The sequence below is a fragment of the Bufo bufo genome, chromosome 4, assembly GCF_905171765.1.
Source record: "Bufo bufo chromosome 4, aBufBuf1.1, whole genome shotgun sequence".
NCBI lineage: Eukaryota > Metazoa > Chordata > Amphibia > Anura > Bufonidae > Bufo > Bufo bufo.
The window spans coordinates 579364169-579377017 of NC_053392.1; the positions used below are offsets into that span (position 1 = coordinate 579364169).

The window sequence follows — 12849 nt, forward strand, 5'->3', positions numbered from 1 at the left end:
AAAATCTCAATAGATCTCAGCAGGGCAGCAGGTGTCACCACTGATAGATCTGGTCCAGCACACAGGTGGGTAGGTGTGAAATTCACATCTCTTGGGTTTTGCTGTTCTCTACAGCAGATATTTATGTCGTGTCATGTGCTCACTGAGCCATTTCCCTTGTCATATGTGACTTGTGCATTATTAGCTTACTTCCTGCTCACAAAGGATAAGAAACCCTGACGCGGAAAGTTATTTTCTAATTTGCTTTTCTTAATGAAAATGAAAAGACTTCTACAGAGGACGCAATCTACAGATACTGATATGTGGGGAAAAGTCTGAATTTGGCAAATAAATTGGTATCCGGATCTTTTTCAGTGAGACGTGTCAGCGGATAAGATAACTGGAGGGGCGGCTGTAACGGGTGTGAGGCGCAGTACCATTTCCTGACTGCAGGGGGCGAGCAATTTGTCACATTAGGCTAGTGCTACAGGGCAGCATGTGCTGTGCGTCAGCTCGGCTACGAAGTTCCGTGCAACTTGTGACCAAAAATCCAACAGGGTTGGATTTTTTGTGACTGATATGTCTCGGTCGTAAAATCATTAGATGCAATACCAGGCGGCTACATTCATGTTGTGCAACACATTCGCCATGTAGAACTGGCCTTTAAAGGGAGTCTGTGACCTCCGGTAAGCCTACCCCTAGCTCTGGATAAGTAATTTGTATGTCAATATGCAACCTGCTAGAATGCACTGAGAGGACTCCTGCGCATGCGCACATAATAGAGAGGAGTCCAGGAGAAGTCCTCTCTATGTGGTGGAGGAATGAGGATATGAGTATCGACATACAAATTACTGATCTAGACTCGGTCTACATATCAACAAATAGGGGCAGGGGCCCTAAGGTAGTAGAAATGTGAAAAGTCCCCCTGGTTCTGGAAGCCTTACTATTTTCAACAGACGGGATCTGATACCATCAAAAAGAACTACAGTATGCACCTTTACCGGGTTTGCAGATTTTCTCTGTAATGGGCATGCTTTCTGATTTCAAACATATTATAACTGATCAGAGAGCAGTTGCCTCTGTGCAGCTAATGCTAATTTAAAGGGGTTATCCAGTATCTACAACAGTCCCCCTATGTGCCGGGCCCCTCCGTGGGAATATACTTACCCATCTCCCTGCGCCGCTCCTGGTCCCCGCACGCCGCTGTCGCTTCTTCTCCCTGTACACGGATGAAAACATGCAGTGTCGTGGGGGGTAGGCAGCCAATGGCAGGCAGGGACGGGGACGAGCCTCCCTAGCACCGCGGGTGACGCTAGAGAGGCTCGTCCCCGCCTGCCATTGGCTGCTTCCCCCCCCCCCCCCCCCGACACCGGATGTTTTAAATCAGTGTACAGGGAGAAGAAGCAGCAGCGGTGGTGGTGCGGGGACCAGGAGCGGCGCAGGGGGATGGGTAAGTAAATTCCCACGGAGGGGCCCGGCACATAGGGGGACTGTTGTAGATACTGAATAACCCCTTTAAAAACCATACACTTCCCCTGTTATTCCACTTAGAAATGTAAAGGGACAACAGTCCCAAACACACGATTTTGAAATGTAAAGGGGCTGTTCTAAAGAAAAACTTTGGAAAATTTAGAAATGTTTTTATGAATTCCATTGAGGATTCCCTATGATTAACGGACGATTGGCAAGACTGCCGGCAACAAGGTTGACTAAGGTTGTTAGGTCTAAAGTACATACAGATCAAAATGGCGCGTTGCCAAATAAATCTACATCTGATAATACTGGGAGTTTTTTTTTCTTTTATGAACATGCAGACCAGCCCATCCAAAAATTTAAAATAAAAAAAAAAAAAAATAATATGTTAGTTTTAAAGTGCCATTAATTTTTTTCTTTTTTTTTGTAATGTGTAAGGGAAGTGACAAGGAAAGTTTTTCTAATATACTTTATTAAGTGAATTTATACATTTGTATGAAAAAAAATGCTCCTGAAGTGTCTCTTTCTCTCAAAATGAGCTTTGCTAAGGAATATCCGTTTTCACATCGCAGTGCAGTGCAGTAAGCGCTGACAGTGTATGATCCTTCTGTATCCCCGAAGGGCTGAATAACTAACCACCTGCCATGAGATGCAGTAGCAGGGACAGTCGGGAGAAGTTGTTCTACAATATCTAGAGTCAGTTACCGTATTTTTCGCCCCATAAGATGCACTTTTTACCCCCCAAAGTGGGGTAAAAAGTTACTGTATCTTATGGGGCAAATACTAATGAGCGCTTCCATTAGTACCGGAGGAGTGGGAAGTGGTGAATGTAGTGCTCCCCGGGCTCTGTACTCACCGCTTCCTGGTCCTTTGCTGTGCTGTGGCTGCACACAGCGTGAGGACATCAGAGCTCTGTGACTTGACTTGTAGGGTGACAGCACAGTCGACAGCAGGAAGAAGAAGGGCACAGGAGGTGAGAAGTGGCGGTGTCCAGAGCAGGAGAGGTAAGTTGATTTTTTTAAGTTTTATTTGGTCTGAGGCTGGGGGCTGATCTGAGGCATGGGGGGGGGGGGTCTCATCTGAGGCATGGGGGGGGGGGGGTCTCATCTGAGGCATAGGGGGGGTCTCATCTGAGGCATATGGGGGGGTCTCATCTGAGGCATATGGGGGGGGTCTCATCTGAGGCATGGGGGGGGTCTCATCTGAGGCATGGGGGGGGGTCTCATCTGAGGCATAGGGGGGGTCTCATCTGAGGCATAGGGGGGGTCTCATCTGAGGTCTGAATGGGGGATCTTATTTATAATGGGCTCTTATCTCAGGTCTGATTGGGGGTTATTCACATTGGGGTCTAATCTGAGGTCTTATTAACACTGGGGGTCTGATCTGAGGACTAACTGAGGGTCTTATTAACATTGGGGGTCTGAATGGGGTTGTGAGCTGACTATTGTGGAAAGGTGGAGAGAAAAACAACTGTATAAAGCCTCCCTAGATTGTCCTTAACAGTAAGCACGTTTAGGGTAGAAAAACTTTAATTTTACATTTCCTGATGCTCTAGGGTTGCAAATGTTAATTTTACATTCCCTGGTGGTCTAGGATATCAAAAGTGAATTTTACATTTCGTGGTGGTCTACAGAAATGAAGGGGTCAATGGTAAATTCTGGTTGCTTCTGGTCATCCTAGGCAATGGGGACCTTGGAAAATTGCTCAGTTTCCTTTCGCCCTAAAACCGTAGCTTGTGGATTGAACTGTAGTTCACCAAATTGATGAGAATTAATTATAGAGGAAAGCCGAGAAAACCCCCACTCTCTTTATGGCAACTCTTTGGGCTTCCTCCGAGTATGTAGCCCCCTGATAGCTAGACGACCACTCTGGCTCTACAAGGACCCTTGCAGATCTGCAAGTGATGGCAGCATGATTTTGGGGGGTCACAACAGTTAGACCCCCCGATCAGACATTGGTCACATGTCCTAACTATCTGATCCTAATATCTGTGAAGAGACAACCCCTTTAAACTAATTCACAACGGTTCTATTGATTTTCAATAAGCACCAAAAATAAGATTGTTTACCATAGGTAATATGAACATTAGACCACTGTTAATATTCAAGGGGCTCTCCGAGAATGATTTAAAATGGCCACCAGCAACCTGTACTAGAATGTGAGCAGGACTGGTTGCCTCTACTTGGAGAGCTGCCTAGGGGGTGAGGGGCAAGTGCTCACTACACTGCCCTACAATAGATAGTAATGATGTGATACTGCCTAGGATATGCCATCATGGCTGAGCAGCCTGACAGGAAAGCTCACCAATATGTAGTATATGCAAGTGCCAGAGTATAGTGTAGCGAGATCCCACTCCTCATCCCCCTGGGCAGCTCTGCAAGTGGAGGCAACCAGTCCTACTCCATCCTAGGACAGGTTGCTGGTGGCCATTTTAAATCATTCCTGGAGACCCCCTTTGAAAGGGGACGTTCAGGATTTTCATATTGATGGCCTATCCTCAACATAGCCCATCAATTTCTGATAGGAGTGGTCTGACACCCCACTGATCAGATGTCCCGAAGTAGCTCCAGTGTGGGAAGTAGGAGGCGGAATTACTCTGTCCATTGTGTAGTGGACCGACATGGTCACAGCAGAGCTGCACCCACTCACTTCAATGGCAGTAATCGCTACACAATGGATAGAGCTGTGTAGTACTGCGCCAGTTACTTTTGGAACAGCTGATCGGCAGCGGTGCGGGGGGTTGGACCCCCCACCAATCAGAGATTAATGGCCTAAAAAAAATAGATAGATAGAGATATATCTATCCATCTCTGGACAACCCCTGTAAATTAAAACAAAAAGTGGGAGGTTCTCTTTAACCCCTTCATGACTGGGCGATTTTTCCAGTTTTGGCTTTTTACTCCCTCCCAAAGCCATAACTTTGATTTTTCTGTTCACATAGCTGTATGAGGGTTTTTATTTTTGCGGGATAAGATTCCCTTTCTCATGGCAGTATTGACGATTGCATACAAAGTGGTGAGAAGGAAGGGGGGGGGGGGGGTTATAAATGGGGTGAAATAAAAAAATTAAAATAAAATTCCTGAACAGTTTTTGGGGGTTTTCTTTTTACTGTGTTCCCTATATTATATCATAGTTACTTTCATTCTCCAGGTCAGTACGAATGCGTCAATACCACATATATATAAATATAATCTATAACAACGGAAAATGGCTGCACTGGCCAATAAGCAAGTCTTGCTTGAAAAAGGCTCTAGTATTGAGCCGAAACGTTGCACTGCATGGGTGATTAAAGGAGTTCTTATTTTTTCATGAGACATTGGAGTGCTGTTCATTTTTCTGGACTAATTATATATATATATATATATATATATATATTATTATTTATTTATTTTTTATTGCATTTCTATACTGAAAAATAAAATAAAAATCTTGAAAATAATATTTTTTTCTCTTTTAGTCTCCATATTCTGACCGCTATAACTTTTTTGTACACTGCTCAAAAAAATAAAGGGAACACTTAAACAACACAATGTAACTCCAAGTCAATCACACTTCTGTGAAATCAAACTGTCCACTTAGGAAGCAACACTGAGTGACAATCAATTTCACATGCTGTTGTGCAAATGGGATAGACAACAGGTGGAAATTATAGGCAATTAGCAAGACACCCCCAATAAAGGAGTGGTTCTGCAGGTGGTGACCACAGACCAGTTCTCAGTTCCTATGCTTCCTGGCTGATGTTTTGGTCACTTTTGAATGCTGGCGGTGCTTTCACTCTAGTGGTAGCATGAGACGGAGTCTACAACCTACACAAGTGGCTCAGGTAGTGCAGCTTATCCAGGATGGCACATCAATGCGAGCTGTGGCAAGAAGGTTTGCTGTGTCTGTCAGCGTAGTGTCCAGAGCATGGAGGCGCTACCAGGAGACAGGCCAGTACATCAGGAGACGTGGAGGAGGCCGTAGGAGGGCAACAACCCAGCAGCAGGACCGCTACCTCCGCCTTTGTGCAAGGAGGAACAGGAGGAGCACTGCCAGAGCCCTGCAAAATGACCTCCAGCAGGCCACAAATGTGCATGTGTCTGCTCAAACGGTCAGAAACAGACTCCATGAGGGTGATATGAGGGCCCGACGTCCACAGGTGGGGGTTGTGCTTACAGCCCAACACCGTGCAGGACGTTTGGCATTTGCCAGAGAACACCAAGATTGGCAAATTCGCCACTGGCGCCCTGTGCTCTTCACAGATGAAAGCAGGTTCACACTGAGCACATGTGACAGACGTGACAGAGTCTGGAGACGCCGTGGAGAACGTTCTGCTGCCTGCAACATCCTCCAGCATGACCGGTTTGGCATTGGGTCAGTAATGGTGTGGGGTGGCATTTCTTTGGAGGGCCGCACAGCCCTCCATGTGCTCGCCAGAGGTAGCCTGACTGCCATTAGGTACAGAGATGAGCTCCTCAGACCCCTTGTGAGACCATATGCTGGTGCGGTTGGCCCTGGGTTCGTCCTAATGCAAGACAATGCTAGACCTCATGTGACTGGAGTGTGTCAGCATTTCCTGCAAGACGAAGGAATTGATGCTATGGACTGGCCCGCCCGTTCCCCAGACCTGAATCCAATTGAGCACATCTGGGACATCATGTCTCGCTCTATCAACCAACGTCACATTGCACCACAGACTGTCCAGGAGTTGGCAGATGCTTTAGTCCAGGTCTGGGAGGAGATCCCTCAGGAGACCGTCCGCCACCTCATCAGGAGCATGCACAGGCATTGTAGGGAGGTCATACAGGCACGTGGAGGCCACACACACTACTGAGCCTCATTTTGACTTGTTTTAAGGACATTACATCAAAGTTGGATCAGCCTGTAGTGTGTTTTTCCACAATTTTGAGTGTGACTCCAAATCCAGACCTCCATGGGTTGAAAAATTTCCACTTTTTAAATTTTTGTGTGATTTTGTTGTCAGCACATTCAACTATGTAAAGAACAAAGTATTTCAGAAGAATATTTAATTAATTAAGATCTAGGATGTGTTATTTTTGTGTTACCTTTATTTTTTTGAGCAGTGTATTTATGTGTGCAGAGCTGTGTGTGAAGACAAATTTTTTGTTGGGCGATCTGTACTTTTCAGTGATAACATTTTGGGTACCGTGTACGGCTTTTTGATCACTTTTATGATTGGGCATTTTTGAACGCCGGGATACCTATGGTGTGTATTTTTATTTTTATTTTTCATTTTGAGGAAAGGGGGGTGATTGAATTGTTTATATTTTTTTTATAAAAACATATTTTTTTTTACACTTATTTTTATAGTTTCCATAACTGTAACTAGCACTTATTGGATTGCTTTTCTTATAGACTACAATGCATTAGCATTGAAGTCTATGATGATTTTACTGTGTTTCCATGGAACCCTGCTACAGGCAGGGGCTCCATAGAAATTAGTAAGCAGCAGCCTCCTGTCACACAAGGAGTACAGGGGCTGCTGCTTGCACATTCCGTCTCTCCCAATCCCCTCCGGGGAGAGCCGGAGCACACCCGTAAGCGCGCGCTTCCGGGTTTTCAGCACTCAGATGCCGTGGTCAGGATTAACCATGGCATCTGAAGTGTTAAATGTCTGTGATCGGCAAGTACCGTCGGTCGTTGACATCATCTACAGGTGCCTGAGCGGAGTGGGCGCTTTTTATATTAAAAAAATATGTAAAATCAATATATACCCGAGTACAATACTTCCCCGTGAGCTATCATTCATAGTATTACCATTCACTTAGAAGTACAGTATAGTTTTCAGTTTCATCACAGGGTGTGTAGAAATCTGACACCTGGACTGAGGCTTCAGTTAGATATTAAAGGGGTTCTCCGCGAATATATAAATAGCACTTAAACCACTGAGCACTATTCTTACATTATGTGGTCAGTTTGCCCGCCTTCATCATTCTTTTTCATTCACCAATTGTCCAATTTCTTTCTATGTTACCTTTCTACGCAAATGCAGGGGTGGACTGGCCACAGACCCTACAGGAAAATTTCCTGGTGGGCAGGTGCCCAGGGGCCCCTGGAGCCCTTCTCAAGGCTACCAGCCGGTTAACAATGATCTGATCCTCTAAGCATTAAATAATTCTGAGAGCCTAAAGGTACATATGCACCTGACCAACACCGCAGGAGCCCTCCTGACCTCAACTGTATCACCATCCCCAAGACTGGGATACAGTTGAATACTGTGATAAAGGCAGCAGTATATTGTGCTGCACTTTGCCATTTGGTATTTTTTGCTGCGCACTTCTGTTGTCTCTACCTACTTGAGTTGCCGCACCTTATGTCAATTTCGACCAGTCTACAACATAGGATAACTTGCAGTCTTTTTTTCAAGGGAGTTCCGGGTCCGCCCATACCCAAATGGAATAAAAGTCCACTAAAGGAGTTGTATGAAGCTGCCCGATCACAGGTCTGGCTTCTCCACCGCTAGTAGTCAGCTGTTGTTGCCAAGAGAAGCTGCTTCTAGCTACACAGCGCCCCATGCATGAGGAAATGTAGCATTACATGGCAGCCACCCAACGCTGGATGTGCACGTCCTCCAGGTTCTCCATTCTGGCTCAGAGTGGTGGCATGCAAGCAGGGTCTGTCTTTATGACACAACCTCTATAATACTGCTCCCAGTGGTTTGGATATCTTGCTAATAAAGAATGGATGATAAGTATTTCTAGTCCTTCTTCTGTTAGTGGCATTGGCTTTTCTCAATTATTTCTATACTTTTCAGGGATTGTCCACTTTGAACATTAGAAGGGTCGTTTGACTATAAGATGACGACAGGTTGTCTCCCTGGTGCAATCTTAATGATCAGTTTTAGGGCTCGTTCACACAACACGAAGCCCGTGCTGTGGACCACAAATTGCGGTCCGCAATGCAGGGGCACCGTCCGTGGGGCAGGTGCATGGGGATTGCAGACCCATTCACTTGAATGGGTCCGCGATCCTTCCGTTCCGCAAAAAGATAGGGCAAGTTTTAGCTTTTTGCGGTGCGGAAGCACGGAATGGAACCCCAGAAAGCACTCCGTAGTGCTTCCATAGTGTTCTATTCCGTTCCACATTTCCGGATTTGCGGACCCATTGAAATAAATGGGTATCCGTGATGCGGAATGGCCATGGAACAGTGCCTGCGTATTGCGGATTCGCAATACGGCAACAGGCAGCACACTGAACGAGCCCTTAATCTGTGGGAAAATCTGGCAACAAAACGCTCAAATTCCCAGCAGTGCCCCCAGAGGGGAAATGAAGTATTACACAATTATTATTTAAATCATTTGACTGTCCGTGTAACGAATGGCTGTACCGGGTCCTCCAGAGTGAGAGACACACTTTGCAGTCACGTCTGCTTTTGAACAGGAGACCCTCCTATTAAATAGGAAATTCCATTAAAGGGTATTTGAAAATGGGTTTTTCAAACCACATCTGCACCTGGGGCAGTCTACATTGCGTATTCTTGTCTGGCTCTATTAATCTATGGATCTGGTCCCAAGCAAGCAAGATTATCAGAAGCTTACCAGAATTTGATTCAATCTCTATCATATAAATCTAAAGTACTAGGATGAGGAAAGTCTAAAGTCCTCTAAGGTTCATATGTTGAGACACACAGCCGGTTAGGAGTCCACTGATTATACAGTCTCTTTCAATGTACAAGCAGTTTATAGAAACTAGTATTTCGGTTCCTTAAATTTAGTCTTCTACATAGACCTACTTTCTGTTTCTTACTCTCTAATCCACAAAACTCTGTACCGTTAGTGTGGGTCCACCTACCAATGATGAGAGCGGGGGCCCCATACACCAAAATGAATGGCTCAGCTAGAACACCATGCGCTCTATGGGACTGCTGGAGACAGCCAACTACAGTGCCACATTTATTTCTGGCAGTCCCATAAAGAATGAATGGAGCTACATGGTGGATGCTAGACAAGCCACTCCATTTATTTCAGGGCACAGGGTTTCTGTTCTTGTGATCGGTGAGGGTTCAAGCAGTTATCCCCTGTCCGGTGGATAGGGGATAACCTTTATAACCGGAATACCCCTTTAAAATATCTTTATATCTGTCAGAGCTTTTTTCCTGAAACAGAGCTCTGATTTCCCTGTATAAATGTAGCATAGACAAAGACAAATTTCTGTGCACTTGCAGCTACCACTAGGGGGAGCACTGCATACTTTTTTTTATACATGTAATGTTAAAGGGAATCTGTCACCTAAAAAACGCCTCCCAAACCACCAGCATTACGTTCCTAAAGATCCTTTTCTTCCTCCGTCCAGATGCACCAAAATCTTGAAAAACTAACTTTAATCCCCTGCACGCGCTATGTAACAGCAGAGTTTGAAGTCAAGGGGGCAGCGGCCTCCTCGCTTCAAGTTAAGATAACCACGCCCCCTTTCCCTGTCTCTTCGCTTTTGATTGACAGCCAATAGCTTTCGGCTGTTCAGCAAAGCCGGCCGACTGAGTGTGAGTGTGTGCGTCAGACGTTCACGTGCGCGGCTGTCAATCAGAGGTGAAAGGGCAGGGAAAGGGGGCGGGGTTATCCTGACTTGAAGCGAGGAGGCCGCTGCCCCCTTGACTTCAAACTCTGCTGTTAAATAGCGCGTGCGGGGGATTAAAGTTCATTTTTCAAAGATTTTGGTGCATCTGGCCAGAGGAAGAAAAGGATCGTTAGGAACATACTGCTGGCTACTTTAAGGTAATGCTGGTGGTTTGGGAGGCGTTTTTTAAGTGACAGGTTCCCTTTAATTTAAACAGCTGAGGGTCCCAAGAGTAGACACCTTATGATGATCTTATTTTTGGGCGACTCCACCAACAAAGTGAGATTATCCAAACTGAACAACCCTAAAAGGGTACATACAAACATTCATTCACTTCAACTATGATGCAAAATGCACTCTTCATCCCATGTCTTATTACATTTATTTCTGGTTAGTTATGAATGATCAAATATCTATCTTTCTTTTAAGTTTCGATTTATGTTTTATTACTTTTAATGAATACAAACACATTTTTTTAAAATATTTATTACCGAGGGGGGAAAATGGTGGTGGGACTTATAAAGTGAATACTAGTCAGTGCTTCCATTTTGGAAGCGCTCACTATTATGTATTAGGTGCAGGGAGCGGGTAAAGCGCTGTCGGTACTCACCCTCCCTTGTCTTCTTCTCTGGCCTGTGCAGGTCCTGACCGCATACAGTGTCAGGACGTAGTGCGCGCATTATGACCTGCCGTTGCAAGCAGTCAGGTGACAGTGCAGCGCAGGCCGGAGAAGACAAGGGTGCGTGACTGGAGGAGCGATCACCGGACCTGGAGAAGAGCGGCGGAGCAGGAGAGGTAAGTGAAGTTCTTTATTTTATCTCTGATCTGAGGTCTGAAATGGAAGTTTGATGGGGGTCCGACATGGAATTCCCATAGGGTCCTGGCATGGAAGTCTCTGATCTAAGGTCTGACATGGAATTCTCATAGGGTCCTGGCATGGAAGTCTGATCTAAGGTCTGCCGAAAAATATTTTTTTCTCATCTTCCGCCTCTAAAACCTGGGGTGCGTCTTATAAATTGAAAAAAATGGTGATTGTTTTAAATGTTTGCTCCTTTTTTTATGTTACCTATGTCTTCCAGTAAATTGATGCAGGTGCAAAAAAAATAAAATAAAAAATAAAATAAAAATGATAGCTGCTCTCCCCCCTGCAGGTGAATGCTAGCTCACAGTGCCATACATCTATGGCAGTGAATGCTTATTTTGCGGCTCAATGTATTTTACTGCTAAAATAGGGGACAGGGTTAATCTAATATGCTCAGTGTCAGATGCTGGCCTCAGAGTCTGGATCACTGTGTGGTTTGTGGCTGCAAAGGGATGTTACAACTGGTAAAATAATTTAAGGGGTTTCCCAACCCTCAGGATAGGTTGTCAGTATCTGATCGGTGGCAGTGAGGTGAGCACCACGGCCTTCTCGCAGTTTACCCCAAGGTAGTGACGTCCCATCACTCACATGGCCTAAGCGCTGCTCAGTCCCATTCAAGTGAATGGGGATGAGCTGTGATACCAAGCACAGAAACTACACAATACGGCACTGTGCTTGGTAGGCGCCGCAGCCGCCTCAAACAGCTAATCAGCGATGAACCTGGTTGTCGGAATACTCACGGATCAGATACTGATCACCTATCCTGAGGTGTATAAAACAGTCGGAAAACCCCTTTAAAAAAAAACGTCATCTTTGACATCTTGCATATAAATGCTTGATATGATACATTATGTATTTCCGTTCACAATTTTGCCCCATAATAGATTAATAAATAACTCCCTATGGGCGATAGGAGAAAGTCAATTATTAACTGCAGAAGAGTTGGAATTTATGACAGTGTTGCTGAGGAGCTAATCATTACGGTATTAAATATCATATGACTCAATTTTCGAGGCAATTTCCTTTTTACTGTGTTTGCCATATAACAATTATGCCTTAGGTCTGGGATGGCTAACCTCCGGCCCTCCAGCTGTAGTAAAACTACAACTCCCAAGATGCACACTTGCTTGGCTGTTCACAGAGCTCAATAGAAATGAATGGAGCATGCTGGGAGTCGTAGTTTCACCACAGCTGGAGTGCCGGAGGTTAGCCATCACTGCCCTAGGTAACATAAGATGTTCATACAAAGATGATTTTTCAAGATGTCAAATATAGATACCTGCATACGGCTGCATTTGTTCCACTAGTAACCATAAAAACTCCAGCAAACTTCCATAGCGAAGGCTTTATTAGATTCTGTAAGGAATAAAAGATACAAAAACAATGGTTACATGTCAGCAATATTATGCAAAATCAGCACAAAGATATCGGAATAATATACGAGGTGAGAAGTTTTAGAACGTTACACTTCACATTTACTAGGGGCTACCAAATATGCATTTTAGGGATGAGCGAACCCGACGTTTTCAGGTTCGGGCGGTGGAAGAATTTAAAACGGAATTCTATGACAGAAGGCAAAACGGAAGCCATTTAAGAGCAATTCCGTCATAATAGAAGTCTATGGGCAGCAAAACAGATCCGTCTGGATGGAAAACAACGTCCTGTCCGACATAACGGAAACCAGATGGATCCATTATGCGGCCCACAGACTTCTATTACGGCAGAATGCTTAAGGCTTCCGTTTTACCTTGCGTCATAGAATTCTGTTATATTCCATGCTAACGGAATCCATAGCGGAATTCCTCCACCGCCCGAACACCGAACCCGAAAACGTTTGGTTCGCTCCTCCCTAGTGGCAATCAAAGGCATGGAGGGGAAATACTCTACATTTTGTACAAAGTAGATAAGATTTTTTTTATCAGACAATATAACTCATATATAGAGATAGATAGATAATACAGAATAAATGGATAATGAGATAGA

At 44.8% G+C, this 12849-nt stretch overlaps 1 protein-coding gene across 2 annotated transcripts in view; it reads right to left on the reverse strand.

Annotated features, from left to right (window-relative positions):
- Positions 1 to 12849, reverse strand: part of TRERF1 (transcriptional regulating factor 1) — a 150977-nt gene that overhangs the window by 93176 nt on the left and 44952 nt on the right. For both annotated transcript variants that reach the window (XM_040430362.1, XM_040430363.1), the window contains exon 2: positions 12146 to 12222. The gene's annotated coding sequence lies outside the window, so the exon portion shown is untranslated. The remainder of the gene's footprint in view (positions 1 to 12145; positions 12223 to 12849) is intronic.